Source organism: Vulpes lagopus, chromosome 2, assembly GCF_018345385.1.
Source record: "Vulpes lagopus strain Blue_001 chromosome 2, ASM1834538v1, whole genome shotgun sequence".
NCBI classification, from domain to species: Eukaryota; Metazoa; Chordata; class Mammalia; order Carnivora; family Canidae; genus Vulpes; species Vulpes lagopus.
Window position 1 is genome coordinate 34,259,984 of NC_054825.1, and position 15,261 is coordinate 34,275,244.

General features: G+C 38.8%; 1 long non-coding RNA gene across 1 annotated transcript in view; it reads right to left on the reverse strand.

Annotated features, from left to right (window-relative positions):
- Positions 1 to 15,261, reverse strand: part of LOC121484275 — a 78,922-nt gene that overhangs the window by 48,008 nt on the left and 15,653 nt on the right. The window contains exons 2-3 of the long non-coding RNA XR_005985975.1: positions 14,693 to 14,751; positions 14,220 to 14,264 (exon numbers count right to left, since the gene is read on the reverse strand). This is a non-coding gene — a long non-coding RNA (uncharacterized LOC121484275). The remainder of the gene's footprint in view (positions 1 to 14,219; positions 14,265 to 14,692; positions 14,752 to 15,261) is intronic.

Below are 15,261 nucleotides of genomic sequence, written 5' to 3' on the forward strand. Positions count from 1 at the left end.
CCCTCCAGTTCCATCCACGTCGAAGCAAATGGTGGGTATTTGTCATTTCTGATGGCTGAGTAATATTCCATTGTATACATAAACCACATCTTCTTTATCCATTCATCTTTCGATGGACACCGAAGCTCCTTCCACAGTTTGGCTATTGTGGACATTGCTGCTAGAAACATTGGGGTGCAGGTGTCCTGGCGTTTCATTGCATCTGTATCTTTGGGGTAAATCCCCAGCAGTGCAATTGCTGGGTCGTAGGGCAGGTCTATTTTTAACTCTTTGAGGAACCTCCACACAGTGTTCCAGAGTGGCTGCACCAGTTCACATTCCCACCAACAGTGCAAGAGGCTTCCCTTTTCTCCGCATCCTCTCCAACATTTGTGGTTTCCTGCCTTGTTAGTTTTCTCCACTCTCACCGGTGTGAGGTGGGATCTCATTGTGGTTTTGATGTGTATTTCCCTGATGGCAAGTGATGCAGAGCATTTTCTCATGTGCATGTTGGCCATGTCTAGGTCTTCCTCTGTGAGATTTCTGTTCATGTCTTTTGCCCATTTCATGATGGATTGTTTGTTTCTTTGCTGTTGAGTTTAATAAGTTCTTTATAGATCTTGGAAACTAGCCCTTTATCTGATACGTCATTTGCAAATATCTTCTCCCATTCTGTAGGTTGTCTTTTAGTTTTGTTGACTGTATCCTTTGCTGTGCAAAAGCTTCTTATCTTGATGAAGTCCCAATAGTTCATTTTTGCTTTTGTTTCTCTTGCCTTCATGGATGTATCTTGCAAGAAGTTACTGTGGCCGAGTTCAAAAAGGGTGTTGCCTGTGTTCTCCTCTAGGATTTTGATGGAATCTTGGCTCACATTTAGATCTTTCATCCATTTTGAGTTTATCTTTGTGCATGGTGAAAGAGAGTGGTCTAGTTTCATTCTTCTGCATGTGGATGTCCAATTTTCCCAGCACCATTTATTGAAGAGACTGTCTTTCTTCCAGTGGATAGTCTTTCCTCCTTTATCGAATATTAGTTGACCATAAAGCTGAGGGTCCACTTCTGGATTCTCTATTCTGTTCCATTGATCTATGTGCCTGTTTTTGTGCCAGTACCACACTGTCTTGATGACCACAGCTTTGTAGTACAACCTGAAATCTGGCATTGTGATGCCCCCAGCTATGGTTTTCTTTTGTAAAATTCCCCTGGCTATTTGGGGTCTTTTCTGATTCCACACAAATCTTAAAATGATTTGCTCTAACTCTCTGAAGAAAGTCCATGCTATTTTGATAGGGATTGCATTAAACGTGTAAATTGCCCTGGGTAACATTGACATTTTCACAATATTAATTCTGCCAGTCCATGAGCATGGAATATTTTTCCATCTCTTTGTGTCTTCCTCAATTTCTTTCAGAAGTGTTCTATGCTGAGTGAAATAAGTCAATCGGAGAAGGACAAACAGTGTATGTTCTCATTCATTTGGGGAATAATAGTGAAAGGGAATATAAAGGAAGGGAAAAGAAATGTTGGGAAATATCAGGAAGGGAGACAGAACATAAAGACTCCTAACTCAGGGAAACGAACTAGGGGTGGTGGAAGGGGAGGAGGGCGGGTGTTGGAGGGGAATGGGTGACCGGCACTGAGGTGGACACTTGACGGGATGAGCACTGGGTGTTTTTCTGTATGTTGGTAAATTGAACACCAGTAAAAATTAATTAAAAAAAAAAAGTGTTCTATAGTTTTTAGGGTATAGATTCTTTACCTCTTTGGTTAGGTTTATTCCTACGTATCTTATGCTTTTGGGTGCAATTGTAAATAGGATTGACTCCTTAATTTCTCTTTCTTTTTTTTTTTAATTTTTATTTATTTATGATAGTCACAGAGAGAGAGAGAGAGGCAGAGACACAGGCAGAGGGAGAAGCAGGCTCCATGCACCGGGAGCCCGATGTGGGATTCGATCCCGGGTCTCCAGGATCGCGCCCTGGGCCAAACGCAGGCGCCAAACCACTGCACCACCCAGGGATCCCTAATTTCTCTTTCTTCAGTCTCATTGTTAGTGTATAGAAATGCCACTGACTTCTGGGCATTGATTTTGTATCCTGCCACGCTGCCAAATTGCTGTATGAGTTCTAGCAATCTTGGGGTGGAGGCTTTTGGGTTTTCCATGTAGAGTATCATGTCATCAGTGAAGAGGGAGAGTTTAACTTCTTCTTTGCCAATTTGAATGCCTTTAATGTCTTTTTGTTGTCTAATTGCTGAGGCTAGGACTTCCAGTACTATTTTGAATAGCAGTGGTGAGAGTGGACATCCCTGTCTTGTTCCTTCCTATAGTGTTTATAAAGGTGATTTAAGAGATAGCCTTTCCTCTTGGAGTCAAACAAGTAATCAATTAATATAATAAAAGTCAGACTTATTCCTAAGGGCTACACTGGAGGCACTGAGAAAGTGTGATAAAAATGCATAAAAAGGATAGTCAACAAGCAAGATTGCAGCAATGACTTCCTGGAGGAGGTAACCTCCTCTGTAACCTCTGTGAATGACAAATGCTACTGGTAGAGATGGGGTGGGGGGTGCAGGTCCTATCTGGCAGGCAGTGTGGCATAGTGAGTGAGCTCAAATCTAGATGTCATCACTTACTACCTGTGCAGCTTCATCTCTGAGCCCTGCGTTCCTCATCAGGCCAAGTGGAGGTATCACATGGACCTTTCAGGGCTGTGGTGATTGTTGTGGGCATAATGCATATGAAAATCTATAACAGCACACAGGAGGGCCCTCCAATGTGCTGTTCTCTTTTGGGTTCACTGAGTCATTTCAGAACCCATGACTCTAGGGCCACTGTCCAACAAAGCGCAGTCTGTGTTCCTCTGAAAAAGCACTCTTGTCAAGACTGCTTCAGTCAAATATTCAAAAGCGACCACTTCAACTCACAACAGAGTTTGTAAAGGAAATGAGCACTGAGGCTTAACTTCAGTGGTGTGGCTAGGAGCTACTGTAATAGAACAAATGGATTGTTTATCAGCTTTCTATCTGTCCCTAACAAAACCGTGTGAAATGAGGCATTAAACTCCCAGTTTTTTTAAAAGATGACAAACATTGGCTAATTTACTGGAGTAGAATGTAGTAAGCCAAATGTTTAGTTTTGCATTACATCTATATCTAGCATTTTCATTAAAAGGGGCAAAATGTAGACTTTATTGATGCTTCAGTGCCCATTTCAGATTAATGCCTAACATTTAAAACTGTGCATGAAATTGCAAATGTATCAGCAAACACATAAGAAGGACCAGACTAAGTGCTGTGTGCTTATTCACAGCCAGCCATTTCTGTGGCTGCCAATGTGTTATTGCAGGGGTTATTTGCCTACACTTGCCTAGACTGTGAATAGTTAATATTCCTGATTGCTTAGTTAAATACCTTTTTACACAGAGAGAGAGAGGACATGAAAGAAATAGGGATCATATAATTTTTGTGTAATGAACAATTAAGTCATGATAGCCTTCTTGATTTATAGTTGATATTTCCAGGGTAATTAGGATTGTATCCTTCTGAAAAAAGCTGTTAGCTTCCTTAATCATCATTCATGGCCACAGTTCAGCTGAAGTAGCTAAGGATTAAAAAGGACTTTAGACTAAAAATAATTATTTTTCAAAAAGAACCTAATTTATGCCACCACCAAAACAAAAAAATGAAAATTTCCCCCATTTTGAGATGAGAACCACCTTTTTCATTTTTTGAGAACTTTTTTTTAAATAATATTAAGTCTTGATTCAGTTATGTCTTATATGTGGTTATCCAAATGGCTGGGGAGAAGCCTTGTAATAGAAGATATTTCACTACACAAAGTAATAAAAAGTAAATGTTATATAAATGAAAAGTGACACAATTTAGAACTGGGAAGCAGGCTAGTGTAATTTTTATGGAAGTAGGTTTTGGGGTCAGACTCCTTGGGTTCAAACCCCAGATCTGGCCCTTACCAAGCAATTACCAGTTGGCAGATCCACCTGAATATGGAGTGGAGGAGGGTTAGTTCAAAGGGAGAGAGGTGGAGTCCCAAGATGAGAAACAAAAGGGCTACAAGGAGATGGAAACAACAGATGTCCAGGCTACTTCAAAGAATGCTAATGTAGCTAGGAGGTGAAGGGCACAGACCACAGGCCACTCTCAAATCTACAGGTCAGACCAGGGCCCAAAAGCTAAAACTTTTAAATTGAGGCTGAAGACTCATTTCAAACTTACATGAGGGTCCATAGAATAGGTCCACATCCAGCCTTACTATACAACAGCAGCTTCATATTTGGGGTGTGCCTCATGGATAGTGACCACTAGCTATCAGAGTGAGTTGTATAAACATAGTGTCCAGGAAGAGATTTATGACTGATTTTGGAGAAAGTGATAGGGTGGGTCAGAGCTGAGAGCCAGTGGAATGATCTATAGACACTTTATTTTGACCTTGTGTTTAATCTTATGTCTCATTCATTCAGGTGTTCTCTCTGACATCATAGCCTACAAGATGAGCCACCAACTACTGACTAGGGCCATTGCTGAGTGCCTCAGTACCACCCAGCACCCCTAACCAATCTGCAGGATGGCTTGCTTCTTGGAATACCCACAGGGATTCTGATACTATTTTGAGGGATTTCCAGGTTTGCAGAGAATAAAGCATCAATATGTAGTCCTCTATTTTCCAGACAGACTCCATAGAACAGTAATTCTAAGGGAAATAATGGGTGCTGCACAAGAGGTGTTCTATGACCAAATTTTTTAAAGTAATTTCTACACCCAACATTGGGCTCAAAATCATGACCTCAAGATCAAGAGTCAGAAGCTCCACTGACTGAGGCAGCCAGGTGTTGCTATACAAATTTTTAAGATACATTGTTAAAGTTAAATTTATTGGGACACCTGGGTAGCTCAGTGGTTGAGCATCTGCCTTTGGCCTGAGCCCAGGGTCCAGGATCAAGTCCCACATCGGGTGCCTTGTGGGGAGCCTGCTTCTCCCTCTGCCTGTGTCTCTGCCTCTCTCTCTCTCTCTCTCTCTCTCTGTCTCTCATGAAAAATAAATAAAATCTTAAAAAATCAAAAAAAATAAATAAAGTTAAATTTATTTCTCTATTCTGCAAGCCTTCTCAGAGCCTTTAAGATGTTAATACTCCATGTAAATATCCAAAAGAAAATAATAAGATATGTCAAATTTCCAAAGCTTATTTGACCCCAGAGTCTTTTCTTCCCCATATCTCACACTCTGTGGAGCTGGTATTTTTCTAACAATTACTTTGGAAATTATTTTTCTACTTCCACCTAGGATGTAGAGAACCTCAAGGGAACACTGCTCCCATACTAGCAACAAGAAAAATATAGAAAATCTACAAAACTTTCGCTTTGTTGAGCTCATTAGAGAACTAAGCTGCAAAGCAAACAGGGAACTGAATTCTAAAAGATGATAAACCCTCCTGAGCAGGGACACAAGACACACCAACTATTTCTCTTATAGCAAAGAATGAGAAGAATAGGTAATTACTATAGAACTGGGTAAGAAAAAAAATTCTTAAAGGCGGAGTGTAAGCTAGCATGACAGCTTAAAATCCCTAAGCACTCTAGACACAAGAGGCATCTCTAGCTGTTTGCCCTCTCTCTTCCATTGGCCTCCACTTGATATTCATATGAAAGACTAGAAGCAGGCAATAGACCAAAAAGATCTTCTCTCTTGGCAGTACAGTCCTGCAGCATCTGCTCAGGTTTGAAGGCAAAGCAGGAGTATCTGATGAAGCCCATTCATCCTCTGAGCTCTGTATGAGGACAAGGTGGTAGCTGTCTGCCCCTGACCCAGAGGCAAGAGACACATTTGTGCCCAAGATTCAGCTCTGACACCAAATCGAGGTCTGCTACTGCTGGGTGAGAGACAGGAAACTCTGTCGGGGAGAAGATCCCTCACCATTTCAAAGCAGAGTTTAATTTAGCTGGGGAGAGAGAACAGGATATCAATAGTGGTTGTTAGGATGGACACTGAAGTCAGAGAGGCCTGGCTTGGATCCAGGATCCACCACCTAAGAGCCATGTGACCTTCGACGCATTAGCAAAGTCATTGAACCTTAGTTTTCTTATGTAAAATAAGAATGAGAGTAATAAATTTTTCCCAGAGAATTGCTAGGAAAACTGGAGTCATGTAAAACACAGCACAGTCCAAGGCACATGGGAAGCAATCGGCAAAGGGCAGTTTTTGCTTTGATTACAGCAGTTGTTAGAAACTGATAAAAAGCAGTTGAGAATTAGTCTGCTAGGACTGTCATAACAAAATACTATAGCCAGGGTGTCCAAAACAACAAAAATATATTTTCTCACAATTCTGGAAGCCAAAAATCTGAGATGTGGATGGCAGCAGGGCTGGGTTCTGGTGAGAGCTATGATCCTGATTTGCAGATGGCCACCATCTCACCATGTCTTCACATGGCTGAGAGGGCAGAGAGATAACTAGATCTTTGATGTCTCTCCTTACAGGGTCAGTAATACCATTATGAGGGCCCCACTCTCATGACCTCATCTAAACCTAATTATTTCCCAACCACCCCAGCTCAAAATACCATTAGGGGTTAGGGCTTCAAAATACAAATTTGGGGAGGGGACACAATTCAGTTCATAGCAAGTTACAAAGAGCACTTTCCCAATCATAGTAAAAATTAGTTGTTTTTACCTGGCGATTTTTGGTTCCTCTTTTTTCTGTTAACATCTGCTTATTTTTCTTCTAGGAATCCACTTACCTACTCTCAATTCACATGTTTCAGGTGGAGCTGACTCCTCCCACACCTACCTTTAGAGGTGGGGATATGACCAAGGCCTGGCCAACAAGCATATTCCATATGCAGGTTAAAGTAATCAGTTCAGAGATAAATTCATGTTCTCCAAGATAGTTCAGTGAGAAATCAGACACCATCACACACCTATTAGAATGGCTTAGGAAAAACCCCCAAAACTTGATGATAAGAAGTACTGATAAGAATTAGGAGCAACTGGAACTCTCACATACTGCTGATGAGAATGCAATATGGTAGGGCCATTGTGGTAGATAGAGTATGAGCCCTCCCTCAAAATTCATATCCACTGTGAACATTAGAATATGATCTTATTTGGAACTAGGGTCTTTGCAGATAATAATTAGTTAAGATGAGGTCATACTTCATTAGGGTGAGCTCTAAATCCAATGACTGGTGCCCACAAAAGATGAGGAAAGGACACAAGAAGACCCATGAGAGAAGACCAGGTGAAGACTGAGACACAAATCGAAGTAATACAGTTGCAAGCCAAGATATGCTATGGATTGCCAGGAGCCACCAAAAGTAGGAAGAGTCAAGAAAGATTCTCTCCTAGAGCCTTTGAAGGGAGTTTAACCTGCTCACACCTCGACTCCAGACTTCTAGCCCCCACAACTGTGGAATGGAGTGCTGGGTTTTGGTGTTTTGTTTTGTTTTGTTTTGTTTTGTTTTGTTTTGTTTTGTGTGTGTGTGTTTTAAATTTAAATTCAAGTAACATATAGTATATTATTAGTTTCAGAGGTAGAATTTAGTGATTCATCGGTTGCATACAACACCCAGTGCTCATTCCATCGAGTGCCCTCCTTAATGCCCACCACCTATTTACCCCATCTCCCACCCATTTCCCCTCCAGCAACTCTTTTCCTTTTATTTTCTAAGATTTTATTTATTTGAGAGAGAGAGAGCGCATGTGCACGCACATGCACCCACATGACAAGCAGGGGAGGGGCAAGGGGAGAAGGAGAAGCAGACTCTCCTCTGAGCAAAGAGCCCGATGTGGGGCTCAATCCCAGAGAATCATGACCTGAGCCAAAGACAGACACTTAACCGACTGAGCCACCAAGGGTTGGTGCCCCAGCTAGTTTCCTATAGTTAAGAGTCTCTTGTGGTTTGTCTCCCTCTCTGTTTTCAATTTATTTTATTTTTCCTTCCATTTCCCTATGTTCATGTGTTTTGTTCCTTAAATTCCATATAAGGGGGCACCTAGGTGGCTCAGTGGTTGAGCGTCTGCCTTTGGCTCAGGGTGTGATCCTGGGCTCCTAGGATCGAGTCTCGCATTGGGCTCCCTGCAGGCAGCCTGCTTCTTCCTCTGCCTATGGCTCTGCCTTTCTCTTTGTGTCTCTCATGAATAAATGAATAAAAGCTTTAAAAAATAAATAAATTCCACATATGAGTGAAACCATATGATTTTTATCTTTCTCTGACTGACTTATTTCACGTAGCATAATACCCTCTAGTTTCAAGAGTGCTGTTGTTTTAAGCCATCAAGTTTGTATTAATTTGTTACTATAGAGCTCTAAGAAACTGAAAAAAAAAAAACAGTTTGGCAGTTTCTCATTAAATTAAACATGCATTTATCCTAACTCAGAAATCCCACTCTTAGATATCTACCCAAGAGAAACAAAAACTTACATTCACACAAATATGTTTATACAAGCTGTTTATAGCAGCTATATTTGTAATCACCAAAAACTGGAAACAATCCAAATGTCCTTCAAATGGTGAACAGGTAAACAAAGTATGGCACGTGCATACTATGGAATGATACTCAGCAATAAAAAGAACTAACTATTGCTAAACATAAGAACATGGATAAATATCAAATGTATTATGCTAATTGAAAAAAGCCATACTCAAAGGGCAATACACTGTATGATTCTATCTATATGACATTCTAGAAAATGCAAAACTGTAGGGACAGAGAACAGATTAGTTATCAGGGATTGGGGGTCAAAAGAGGGGCTGACTACCGGGGGCAGCATGAGGAGGGAATTTCTTGAGTGGCAAAACTATTTTTTACCCCGAGGGTGCATTTATCAAACCCACAGAAGTTTATACAGCAAAAAGTGAATTTTACTGAACGTAAATTAAATAAATATATAAATAAATCTACATCAAAGATGTAGAAGCTCCTTGCCAATATTATATGTTTGTGTATTTGCTTTTAAAGCCATACACACTTATGATGGCAAAATCTTCATTTGCATATTGGTTTGATACACCTAAAGTCACTGAAATTTCTTTCAACAACAGTTTAGTTGAAAACATCAAGCATTACCCACACTCATAGTTTCCTGTCCAGTGAAGGAGGCTAAGGGGAGCTCAGTGTTGACAATGTGGAAGACTTCAACAGGAACCACTTTTGAGCTGTTGTGCTAATAAATCAGATTTGTGTAATTTTCTCAAAATAGAAAATAACCTCAAAACATCCATCTGAAGAAATAAGATCACAAAAAGAGGAAGGTAGAGGAGGATGCAAAACTGTCTGAATAGTAACAAACCTTAGAAAAATTAAGTACTAAATGTGAAAGGAAAAAATGGGTTTCAGTATATCTATTACCAGATCAGTCTGACTGTGGGTTACCCATTGAGAAATATTTACTAGGAAAGATTTCTAACCTTTTACCTAAAAGAAAACAGTGTGATTAAGCTCCAGCGGCCCCTCCTCTTTGACAGAGACAGGTATATCATTTTTAAGAAAGTGGGCTCTAGGGTTAAATAATCTTAATCTTAGATATACTACCAGATTTGTAACCTTGGCCAAATCACTTAACCTGTAAAATGTGGATATTAATATGTATATTACAGAGTTGTCACATGAATAACATAATGTGTAGAAGTATCTGTAAGATAGTAGGAGTACCTGCAAGATAATAAACCCTCAGCCAAAACAACCTTGAAGAAGAACAAAGTTGAAAGACTCACATGTTGTGATTTCAAAACTTACCACAAAGCTACAGTAAGCAAAATAGTGCGGTATTAGCATAAGGACAGCTATCTAGAACAATGGAATAGAACTAAGAGTCCAGAAATGAACCCATACATCTATGGCCAAGTGCTCTTCAATGGGGGTACTAATAGATGGGGATTGAATAGTCTCTTCAACAAATGGTGCTGAGACAACAGGATACCTGCCTGCAAATAATGAGGTTGGACCCCTACCTCATCCCATATACAAAAATTAACTCAAATGTATCAATGACCCAGATATAAGAGCTAAAATCATAAAACTCTTAGAAGAAAACATAGGGTTAAATCTTTATGAACATGGACTTGGCAGTACATGCTTAGATATGACAACAAAAGCATGAACAAGAAGAGAAAAAATATACAGGTTGGGCTTCAACACAATTTAAAATTTTTGTATGTTCAAGGACATTATCAAGAAAGTAAAAAAGACAACCTACAGTATAGAAAAAAATAACTGCAGATCATATATCTCATAAGGGTCAGTAAATTATATAATTAGCTTACCCAGAAAATGTAAAGAACTCTTACAACTCAACAACAAAAAGGCAAACAACCCAATTTAAGAATGGACAAAAAACTTGAATAGACATTTCTCCAAAGAAGATACACAAATTGCAAATAAGGAGATGGGAAAAATGTTCAACATCATTAGCCACTAGAGAAATGCAAATCAAAACCACAATGAAATAGCACTCACATCAATAAAGATGCCTATAATCCAAAGGGAGGGGGAAGTAAAAAGGAAAATAACAAGTGTTGGCAAGGATGGAGAAATTAGAATCCTTGCACATTGTTGGTGGGAATGTAAAATGATACAGCTCCTATGGAAAACAATTCGACAGTTCCTCAAATTGTTAAACACAGAATTACCATGTGACCTAGCAATTCCACTCCTAGGGACACACCAAAAAGAATTGAAAACAGATACCAAATACTTGTATACATGTTCATAGCACTATTCACAATAGCCAAAAGGCGGAACCAATCCAACAATCTATCAACTGATAAATGAATAAACAAAGTGTATATGCATACAATAGAATATTATTCAGCCACAAAAAGGAATGATGTACTTCAAAAACATTATGCTAATGTTTTAGAAGCTAAACAAAAAAAGACCACACCTTGTATTAACCCATTTATGTGAAATATCTAGAATAGATAAACCCATAGAGACAGAAAGTAGCTTGGTGGTTTCCAGGAACTGGGCAAAAGAGGGAATGGGGAAGTGCCTACTTAATGGGTACAGGTTTTATTTTGGAACAACGGAAATGTTTTGGAACAGAATAAAAGTGGTGGTTGCACAACATTGTGACTGCACTAAATGCTATTGAATTGTTGTTTACTTTTAAATGGTTAACTTTATATGAATTTCACCTAAATAAATAAAAATGTTATTAACAAGTATAAATTATATCCAGAAAATATTTGCTTTTACTGTAAATATTAATAGACATTTGAAAAAATAGAAAAAATATAAGCTTCCAATAAATTCACTATTCTTTTAATCTAAGGTTTTGCCTAATACATACATTGAAGTATTGTAATTTAAAATATGGATGGACTGCAGGGAAATACAAATCAAAACTACAATGAGATACCACCTCACACCAGTGAATTGGCGAAAATTAACAAAACAGGAAACAACAAATGTTGGGGAGTATGTTGAGAAAGGGGAACCCTCTTGCACTGTTGGTGGGAATGCAAACTGGTATAGTCACTCTGGAAAACAGTGTGGATGTTCCTCAAGAAGTTAAAAATAGAGCTACCCTACGACCCAGCAATTGCACTACTGGGGATTTACACCAAAGATACTGATGTAGTGAAATGCCAGGATACCTGCACCCCGATGTTTCTAGCAGCAATGTCCACAATAGCCAAACTGTGGAAGGAGCCTCGCTGTCCCTTGAAAGATGAATGGATAAAGAAGATGAGGTCTTCTTTATCCATTCAATGGAATGGAACATTACTCAGCCATCAGAAGAGACAAATACCCACCATTTGCTTCGACGTGGATGGAACTGGATGGTATTGTGCTGACTGAAATAAGTCAATCGAAGAGAAAGACCATCATCATATTGTTTCACTCATATGTAGAATGTAAGAAATAGTGAAAGGAATTATAAGGAAAGGAGGGGAACTGAGTGGGAAAAATTAGAGAGGGAAACAGACCATGAGAGACTCCTAACTCTGGGGAACAAACAAAAGGTAGTGGAAGGGGAAGTGGGCAGGGGGTGGGGTAACTGGGTGACGGGCAATGAGGAGGGCACTTGATGGGATGAGCCTGGGTGTTATACTATATGTTGGCAAATAGAATTTAAATTAAAAAATATGGACTGGAGGGAGGCAGGGTACATGCTTCTCCATGTCAGATGATTCAGACAGTGAAATATATAAAGCTTCCTAAGTTCTGTGCTTCTTAAATTCATGCTTTGTATTCTGATAGCCTCTTCAGCTGTGGTACAAAAGTTATGAGTGGGAAGACCCAGATATGGTAGACTCTGATGTGAAGGCTAGCTCTTTATTTAAAAAGCTAGCCCAGGGCAGTCTGGGTGGCTCAGCGGTTTAGCATCGTCTTCTGCCCAGGTCGTGATCCTGGAGACCCCGGATTGAGTCCCACATCACGCTCCCTGCATGAAGCCTGCTTCTCCCTCTACCTGTGTCTCCCCTGTCTCTCTGTGTGTGTCTCTCATGAATAAATAAATAAAATCTTTTTTTAAAAATTTAAAAAAAAAAGCTAGCCCATGCCTTGGAAGAAGTAGAAAGTTGATTTTATCTAAGGATGAGCAGGTGCTCTCATCCATGTGCTGCAGAAAGCAAATTTTAGTCCTCAAACTCAGCTACAGATGTATAAAATACAGAAACCAAATTGTAAGAGCATTATAGTTAACCCAAAAGCCAACACATTTTTAGACATTTAATATAATAAAAGGGCCATAAAGTAAAAGGGCCATTATTGAGTAAATGGGATACTTGGTTAGGTACTTTAAGGAAAATTTTTATCTGGTCCTTCCCTTCATACTGTGGGGTAAAATAAATTCCAGATAGATTAAGAGTTAAATGTATAAAGAAGGGGGATTGGGAAGGGAGAGTCTTAGGGAGATATTTTTTTAAGGCAGGCAGATGCTCATTTGTTCTCTGAATGAGGAAAGATTTTCTAAGCTTAAGAAAAATAAATTATCATAAAGAAGATATTGCTACATATGACTACATAAAATTTCTCACATATAAATTATACGCATCTTTTTTAGAAACTGAGAAATATTTCTGTAATAAATAAGACAAAAAGTCATATCCTCCAATATAAAAAACTCAAATTCCTATAAAAAGGACTGAGACATGAAACACTAAAGAAGAAAAAGAAATAGCATATAAAATAATTCAATTTTTTATTAAAAACTACACATAAAAGTATATCATTCTCCTCCTATGCAATTAAGAAAGATTAGGTGGATAAACAATCTTCCACATTGGTGAATGTGTGGTGAAATGAGTCTTGTTCTCCAGTGATGTAAACTAATAGAACTTTCCTAGGAAATAATTTCACAATATTTATCAAATATCCATCCTTTTGACTCAAATCATTTTCTATGAATGTACTCTAGAAGGAATAAAACTGAAATGGAAGTAAACTGTGCTCATTTTAGAAAAGTTTGTAACAGGAACACCTGGTTGGCTCAGTGGTTGAGCGTCTGTCTTCAGCTCAGGGTGTGGTCCTGTGGTCCCGGGATTGGGTCCTATATGCGGCTCCCCTCAAGGAGCCTGCTTCCCCCTCTGCCTATGCCTCTGCCTCTCTCTGTCTCTCATGAATAAATAAATAAAATCTTTAAAAAATAAAAAAAGTTTGTAACAACAAAACAATGTTTTACAACCCAATAATAAAATAATTAAGAAATTATGGCATCATTACATAAGAAATACATTATGTAATCATTGACATGATATTTATAAAGGAAAATATTTATTTATATAAAATATTTTGGGCAGCCTGGGTGGCTCAGTGGTTTAGCGCCATCTTCAGCCGAGGGTGTGATCCTGGTGACCTGGGATCGAGTCCCGCATCAGGCTCCCTGCATAAAGCCTGCTTCTCCCTTTGCCTGTGTCTCTGCCTCTGTGTGTGTGTGTGTGTGTGTGCATGTGTGTGTGTGTCTCATGAATAAAAAAACAAAATCTTTTTTAAAGAATAAATAAAATAAAATATTTCAAGGGGTGCCTCGCTGGCTCAGTCCATAAAGCATGCAATTCTTGATCTTGGGGTATGAGTCCAAGTTTCACATTAGGTGTAAGGCTCACTAAAAAAAAAAAAAAATATATATATATATATATATATATAAGCTTAAGATATATATACATATATATACATATATTTTAAACACAGGAATCAAAATTGCATGTTCAGTATAATCAGAATTATGATAAAACATAGGGACCAAATTGTCTATCTCTCTAGATGAAAAATGCACATACCACTTGATCCAGCAGTTCCAATTCCAGGAATTTGTCCTAGATATGCTAAAGCAGAAATGACAGAAATGTTTGTTGAGTGAATGGTTGAATTAATTTAATAATTTGATAGAAGAATGGTAATCAACATTTGAGTTCACTTAAATACTCTATTATTTGGATGGATAGTCTGGGGGGATGCTTTCCCGAGAACTCCTCCCTAGGGTGAGCTTGTGATAGGCTTTTAGAGAGACTGAGCCTTGACTCAACTCTAGAACTAAGAGCAAGCAGAAGAGGGGCACCTGGGTAGCTCAGTGGTTGAGCATCCGCCTTTGGCTCAGGTGGTAATCCTGGGGTCCTGGGATCATATGCCCCATCAGGTTCCCGCTATGTCTCTGCCTTTCTCTCTGTGTCTCTCATGAATAAATAAAGAAAATCTTTAAAAAAAAAAAAAAAGTAAGAGCAAGTAGAAGAGGCAGCCCAACACTGGAACTTACCAGAGGGTCCGTGCAATGAGAGATTCCTTGCATCCTTCAACACCTCAAATGCATAACCACTGAAATACAAGAGATAAATGTGTCCTTTAGGAAGTTAAGAACAGAAATACACAGCATCTTACCACTAAATGAAACATTAAAGATGACCCAGTTCAAACCCCACATTTTATGATGAAGTAACAGACTCAGAGAAGACTCAGAGAAGAAGTAACAGACTCAGAGAAGAAATCCAAAGTCACACTGCAACTTAACAGCAAACCCAAGGCACCTTTCATAGTACTTTCATAATCATAAACTGCAAAGTAACAGGAACATAAAAGTGGAGTAGGATGCAAACTAATTTCCTAAAATTACTACATAAAAATACTCTAAGAACAGAGAGACTTTATGTTGAGACTTAAAATAAATTTGAGGTTCTGTTTCACTCACTTGGCTCTTTATTTAGCTTTCTTATCATAAACAACTATGTGTAACAACTTAAACAAATTAATCTTGGAAAATTGTCTTTAGAAGAAATTTTTTTTTTATGTGAGGAGATAGGTTTTTATTCATTAAAAGTTAAAGCAACA